This window comes from Arachis stenosperma, chromosome 3, assembly GCF_014773155.1.
Source record: "Arachis stenosperma cultivar V10309 chromosome 3, arast.V10309.gnm1.PFL2, whole genome shotgun sequence".
Classification (NCBI taxonomy): Eukaryota; Viridiplantae; Streptophyta; class Magnoliopsida; order Fabales; family Fabaceae; genus Arachis; species Arachis stenosperma.
This window is the reverse complement of record NC_080379.1, coordinates 110,809,402-110,817,383: the sequence shown is the minus strand read 5'-3', so window position 1 is coordinate 110,817,383 and position 7,982 is coordinate 110,809,402.

Genomic DNA, 7,982 nt, shown 5'->3' with positions numbered 1-7,982 from the left:
CCTTGAAGGACAAAAAGAACAATACAAAGAATTCAAGGAATCATATGATAAGCTGTATTTTAGTCAAGCTAAGGCAGAGGAGTATAGTCACAACCTATATCAATGGAAGAATGTTCATCATACCATGGGAGAAGCTAGATATGCACAAAGAATGGAAAATGATGAAAACATGCAAGCAAGGTTGGAGTACTTAACCCATAATCTGCCAACAATCAATCCTGAGATCAAGCCATTTGAGCAATGTCCTGAATTTTTAGCCAAGCAACAAGCAAGGTCTCATCAATATGTTGACTCAACCTTCAAAGATTGGAAGATTTTGGGCTCAGAGGACTCTTAGATTCTGTATGGGGTAGAAGATGTCCTAGTGAAGAGATCCGAGATTACTCCAAGACAGGGAAGAGAAAGAAGAAGAAGGGAGAATCAAGCAGCAGCCATGACCATTAGAAGGTGGCAGAAATTCTTTCATATTCCCTCCTTCATGTCCCTAATAAGGAGATGCATGTCTGAAACATGATATGCCTCCATCATTTATTTCTTTTACTTCATGCAATTCCTGTTCTTTGTCATTCATTTTAGTTAGTTAATAATTAGCTAGAAAAATGATAAGTCTGCATAATGCTTGTATCCATCACTTAGCTTAAATATTGCTTTGTTTCCCATATGCCTAAATAAAAGAGTTTGGTTTGAATTGAAAAGTAAAATATCCAATGTTGCATAAGTATGAATGGAAGTTGGTGGTGGTACATGTGTTTGATTAAATGCATAACTCATGAAATAATTGTTGCATAATATCATTCTCATTCAATTGTGAGTTAGCTTGCTGTTACAAAGTCTCCTATCAAGAATGAAACAACCCTTGGTAACAAAAACAGAAAGAAAAGGAAGAAAGAAAAAGCCAAAATGGCAAGAAAAACAAAGAATAAAGGTTGGACACCAATAGCTTGGACCCTAGGACAAATGCCTGTGGTGTTCTTGTACTGAGATCTGCTTGGATGAGTAAATTCTAAGGGGTATTTTGAAACCCGGTCACTTAGATCAACTGATTTGGGATGGCCAATTGAAAATCCACAATAAAGAGCAACTTAGATACAAAGCACTTAGTGATCCAAAGAGATGCTGGGCATCAATGATCCTAGGAAGAATTAGTGAGCCAAGTGTCTGTGGTGGAAAGATGTTGAGCAAAAGAAAAGAAAATAAAGCCAAAGGCTATGCTGCAACATTTAACACCAAACCTCTTAAAGAATAATAAGCTTGATAAGCATTGTAAGCCAAGAAAAGTTAGCAAGGGTGGAATCAAAAAGTGAGTCATCTAACAGCAAGTTTAGCAAGCCTTTGAAGAAAGATATGCATTATGTAACAGCAACAATAACTTGAGTTGTCATTGTCTGCATAAATGCCCCATAGATTGAAGTTCTGCTATCTGCATAATAAGGATATGCGTTCTTTTCTTATTCATTTCATTTACTCTTAGTTTTGATGCTTGCTTGGGGACAAGCAAGGTTTAAGTTTGGTGTTGTGATGACAAGTCATCATATACGCATTTTTCAAGCTAATTTCACTTGTTTTGTTAGCATTTATGCACTTTCTTGCATCCTAAGTAAGAGATTTGGATTGAAAATGCATAACTTCTCTAAATCAAGCAACCACCATGAAATTAATGTTAAATCATGAGGTTTAAGCTAATTTTAATTGCATTTTAATTGATTTATAAGCCTCTTGAATTTAGTGATACTTTGAGTGGTTGTTTTGGTTTATTGTAGGTGAAGAAAAGAAAAGAAAATGAAAAGCGTGGCCTAAGAAGCGTAACACAAGAAAAGGAAAGCGTGGCCGAATCAAGATGAAGCGTGCCGCAACTAATGGGGGAAGCAACATTGCCCTCCACAAGGGCAGAATGCCCTCTAGGAGAGCAACATGAAGGAACCAAACACGGAAGGCACTTCTGCCCTGCCCACCACAAGGGCAGAGCACAAAATAGTGCTTTGAAACCATGAAGAAGAAAACATTGCCCTGCCCTTGTGGAGGGCAAAATCGGGCTCTATAAGGAAGAAATTCAAGAGAAAAAGGTCACCCATGCATGCTACAAGGTTCGAACAAGGAACCATGAGGAAGCTAGGATTTAAGGATGAGTGTCGTGCCAAGAAGCCAAGGAAATTAATTGAATTTGTGCCCCAGCCGTGTTTCGAACACGGGACAGCAAAGTGGCAACATTGCCCTGCCCTTGGCGCGGGCAGGGCAGCATTTGGAAGGCACATGAACTTGGCGCACCAAGAAGCACCAACGCGCGCACCAATTCCTTCCTTGGCACGATCCGCGCACACCAACCCGTCCCTGGCGCACCAATCCTTTCCTGCCCTGCCCTTGGCGCGGGCAGGGCAGCGTCCCATGCGCATCAACACAATTTTGGCGCACCATGGCCGCGCCAGACTCGCACATTGCCGCACCAAGTCTCGAGCCATGCATCAATTTTCTGCCCTGCCCTCCACAAGGGCAGGGCAGCCTCCTGGGAGTGAATTTCATGGGCCGAAAATTTAAATTAAAATCCCATTTTAGTTCATTTCTTCACCAAATCAAAAGCCCATCCAAATCCCATTATCCAAGAATAGAAAGTGTATAAATAGGAGATAGTTTGATGTAATTAGGACCTTTTTACCTTTTTTTTTAGCTACCTTGAGCTTTTACTTTTACTTTTGACCACTTAGACTTTTACCTTGGCTTTTGAATTTCATTTTCTTTGAGCTTTCTTGAGAGACTTGTCCGAGAACTAAGAGGATCAAGGGAGAATTGACTGATCTCCTTCCTCATTTCCCTTGGGCAATTCTACTCTCTTGTTTTTGAGTTTTGGGTGTGTGAAATTGGGGAAATTCTGTCCCAATTCCCATTCAAGCTCTTTGCACTTTGTTTTCTGCATAATTCTATTCCAATTCTGTTCTTCTATTACTTCTTCTTTAATTTTCTGTCAATTGCTTAGTTAATTCAGATCTGGGAAGGAAATTGGGTTTTAGGCTCTGCTACCTAAGCCCTTGGGTCCTGAGATCACAACTCATTTTGGGTTCTTCTGTGAATCTTTACTGCATTTTATTTTCTTTCTGTTTGAATGCTATTTGCTTCTGATTTAATTTCTGCTCAATCCATTGCTGCAATTTACTTCTTCTTTGTTTAGATCTTGCAATCCCATTGATGTGTGGAAAACGATCCAACACAAAACTCACCGGCAAGTGTACCGGGTCGCATCAAGTAATAATAACTCACATGAGTGAGGTCGATCCCACAGGGATTGAAGGATTGAGCAATTTTAGTTTAGTGGGTGATTTAGTCAAGCGAATCAAGTTTTGGTTGAGTGATTTGTGTTTAACAGAAATTAAATGACAGTAAATGTAAAGGGGGAAGGGAGAAATGCAGTAAATTGAAGAACAGAATTGTAAATGTGCAGAATCTTAAATAGCAAGAAAGTAAATGACTGAAACTTAAAGTGCAAGAAACTTAAATTGCAGTAACTTAAATGGCAAGAAAGATAAATTGCTAGAAAGTAAAAGGGAATTGAGGAATGGGATTGTAAGATCTAAACAAAGAAGAAGTAAATTGTAGTAAATGGTTGAGCAGAAAGTAAATCAGAAGCAAAGAGCATTCAAACAAAGAGAAAATAAAACGCAGCAAAGGTTCACAGAAGAACCAAAAGTGAAATTGTGATCTCAGGATCCCAAGGGCTTAGGTAGCAGAGCCTAAAACCCAATTTCCTTCCCAGATCTGAATGAACTAAGCAATTGACAGAAAATTAAAGAAGAAGCAATAGAAGAACAGAATTGGAATTTAATTATGCAGAAATCAAAGTGCAAAGAGTTTGAATGGGAATTGGGACAGAATTTCCCCAATTTCACACATCCAATACTCAGAAAAACAGAGAGTAGAATTGCCCAAGGGAAATGAGGAAGGAGATCAATCAATTCTCCCTTGATCCTCTTAGTTCTCGGCCAATTCTCTCAAGAACAATTCCAAGAGAGTCAAAGCTCCAAAGGAATGTGAAAGTGAAAATTCAAAAGCCAAGGTAAAAGTAAAAATTCAAAAGTGAGCATAAAGGTCCTAATTACATCAAACTAACTCCTATTTATACACTTTCTATTCTTGGATAATGGGATTTGGATGGGCTTTTGGATTGGTGAAGAAATGAATTCAAATGAATTTTTAATTTGAATTTTGGCCCAAAAACCACTCCCAGGAGGCTGCCCTGCCCTTGTGGAGGGCAGGGCAGAAAATTGATGCATGGTGGTGTGATTTGGTGCGGCCTTGGTGCTTGTGGTGCGAGTCTGTGCGCGTCTGGCAAGAGTTTGGTGCGCCAGAGGCTGCCCTGCCCACGCCAAGGGCGGGGCAGAAAATGTTGATGCGCCAGAATTGAGGAGCGCGCGTGCGCGCGATGCACGTTGGTGCGTGGGACGCTGCCCTGCCCGCGCCAAGGGCAGGGCAGGAAGTTTGATGCGCCAGATTGAGGAGCGTTGCGCGCGGTTGGTGCGCAAGGAACAAACTTGGTGCGCCAGCTTTTGAATTTTGGTGCGCCAGCTTCAAATGCTGCCCTGCCCGCGCCAAGGGCAGGGCAAGGTTCCTTCCTTCACGTCTCGGGTTCGAACCTGGGAGGGTGCAAACACGCTATTTATTTTCTTGGTTTCTTGGCACGGTAGTCACCCTTAGTCTTTGGCTTCCTCATGGTTCTTGGTTCGAACCTTGTGGCATGCATGGGAGCTATTTTTCCTTTGATTTCTTTCCTTTGAGAGCCCGATCCTGCTCTCCACAAGGGCAGGGCAGAAATTGCTTTCTCTTGGTTCCTAGGCACCATTTTGTGCTCTGCCCTTGGAGTGGGCAGGGCAGAGTTGCCTTTCTTGGTTCGGTCACTTAATGCTGCCCTCCTAGAGGGCATTCTGCCCTTGTGGAGGGCAATGTTGCTTCTCCCATTGTGATGCGGCACGCTTATCTCCTCTTTGGCCATGCTTTCCTTTTCTTGTGTCACGCTTCTTGGGCCACGCTTTTCATTTTCTTTTCTTTTCTTCACCTAAAATAAACCAAACAACCACTCAAAGTATCACTAAATTCAAGAGGCTTATAAATCAATTAAAATTCAATTAAAATGAGCTCAAACCTCAATGATTAACATTAAATTCATGGTGGTTGCTTGATTTAAAGAAGTTATGCATTTTCACTCCAAATCACTAACTTAGGATGCAAGAAAGTGCATAAATGCTAACAAAACAAGTGAAATTAGCTTGAAAAATGGGTATATGATGACTTGTCATCACAACACCAAACTTAAACCTTGCTTGTCCCCAAGCAAGCATCAAAACTAAGAGTAAATGAAATGAATAAGAAAAGAATACACATCCTTATTATGCAGATAGCAGAACTTCAATTTATGGGGCATTTATGCAGACAATGATACTCACTTATTGTTGCTGCTACATAATACATATCTTTCTTCAAAGGCTTGCTAAACTTGCTGTTATAAGACTCACCTTTTGATTCCTCCCTTGCTAACTTTTCTTGGCTTACAGTGCTTTAACAAGCTTTTTATTCTTTTAGAGGTTGGGTGTCAAATGCTGCAGCATAGCCTTTGGCTTTATTTTCTTTTCTTTTGCTCAACATCTTTCCACCACAGACACTTAGCTCACTAATTTTTCCTAGGATCATTGATGCCCAGCATCTCTTTGGATCACTAAGTGCTTTGTATCTAAGTTGCTCTTTATTGTGGATTTTCAATTGGCCATCCCAAATCAGTTGATCTAAGTGACCGGGTTTCAAAATACCCCTTAGAATTTACTCATCCAAGCAGATCTCAGTACAAGAACACCACAGGCATTTGTCCTAAGGTTCAAACCATTGGTGTCCAACCTTTATTCTTTGTTTTTCTTGCCATTTTGGCTTTTTCTTTCTCTTTTTCTTTCTGTTTTTGTTACCAAAGGTTTTTCATTATTGATAAAAGTCTCTGTAACAGCAAGCTAACTTACAATCGAATGAGAATGATATCATGCAACACTTATTTCATGAGTCATGCATTTAATCAAACACATATGCCACCACCAACTTCCATTCATACTCATGCAACATTGGATATTTTACTTTTCAATTCAAACCAAACTCTTTTATTTAAGCATATGGGAAACAAAGCAATTTTCAAGCTAAATGATGGATACAAGCATTATGCAGACTTGGCATTTTCACAAACAATTTCACTTGCAACTAGATAAACACTTTAGTAAGCCATACAATGGTTTTCATGTTACAAACAATACACAGCAGAAAGGATTAATTTCAGATACAACCTTTGGAGTTGCAGCCCTTTGATTTTTATTTCTGCTGTGTTTTCTTTGAGTTAAGATGCTTAGTGTCTTCAATTGTTGACTCATGTCCTACATAATCCTCAAAGTTGCTTGCTTCTCAAGCCCTTGATTATATGGTTAGTGAGCATAATACTGAGTGTGGTTCCATGATTTGTTTTGGTGTGTGAACACAAAACTTAATTGTTTTACCACTGCCTCAGATGTACAAAGTCAACCATATTTGAAACCATGTATTTTTGCTAAAGGTTAATGGAATTAAAGCTAGAAAACAATTCAACAGTTGAATAATATGTTTAATTGCTTGGAGCTAGAATCATGCAAGAGGTGAGAGTGTGTTTTTAAATGATATTGTTGGTGGGACACCAAACTTAGAAGTTTTCATTCTCCCTCAAATTGTTTTGGTGTGCAACACCAAACTTAGCTCCTTGCAATGCACCACAATTACTCAACATCTTTATTGAAAAGCTATGAAAAGAAACTACCTCAGGTTGGGTTGCCTCCCAACAAGCGCTCTTTTATTGTCATTAGCTTGACATCTTCATTTTTGCTTATCATGGAGGTCGAAAATCACAGTGCCTTAGCTTGTCTGTCTTCACTGTGAACTTCCTTCCGGTTTCCTCTTTGATGACTTCTATACATTCTTGTGAAAGGATCTTAGTCACCGTGTAGTGTTCAGACAACTGTGGAGATACCTTCAAGGGTTGAATATTGATCATCACTCGATCCCCTAGTGAAAACTTTCCAGTGAGGATTTTTTTTTTCTTTAGTTCTATCCTCTGCTTCCTTTTGAAAGAATTCCCTGTTGTATTGTTCTTGGCTGGTGCTTCCTTTGTCCAGTATTTTCTCGTTGTCCTCCATGATCCCTTTCCATCCTTCCTTCTTTGTAGCATCTTTGTTGTTGGTTGGTTTATCTTCATTGGTTTTGAAGAAAATATCTGATTTCTTCTCACCCATTTCTGCAAAGTGCTTTGCTAGTTGAGCTATCTGCTCCTCAAGCCCTCTCATTAACCTCTCTTGGTTCTTTGTTGTTTCTTCTTGATGTTTCATCTTTCTCTCCATTAGGATCTCCAAGTATGTGATTCTCTGAGAGTCTTGCGAGGTTGGTTGGTGATGACATGTTGAAGGTAGGAAGGGTGGGTGTGGTGGAGGCATGTAATGGTTGTTATTGCTGTAATGGTGTTTTTGATGATTTATGAAGTTCGGGTTGTTATAATGGAATTCCCTTGGTCTGTGATTTTGGTACTCACCCCTTCTCCAGTTAAGATGAGTTTGGGAGTGTCTGTGTTGTGGGTATTGGCTTTGGGTGGTATTAGTGGGTGGGGGATGTTGATTGGTTGTGTTCATGGAATTGTCCTGGCAGAAACTTTCTTGTTCTTGATATTGAGGCTCCCTCATTCTCAGATACGAATGAGGTCTCCATGGTGGAAATTTGGCATTCACTGCAGCAGACAACTCTATATTTTGCTGTGATTGATGGTGCATTTGTTTGTTTTGGTCCTTGAATGCATTCATCCCTTCAATAATTGCTACTTTTTCTTCTGAGATTGTATTTTGTGGTTTTTCAAATGGCTGTTGATTGTTGACTCCTTTGTCATTGAGGTCTGCAATTCCTTGGGCAGTTGTTGTTGCTTTGAGTAGGCCATCTGAGAAGTAGTCCACTGC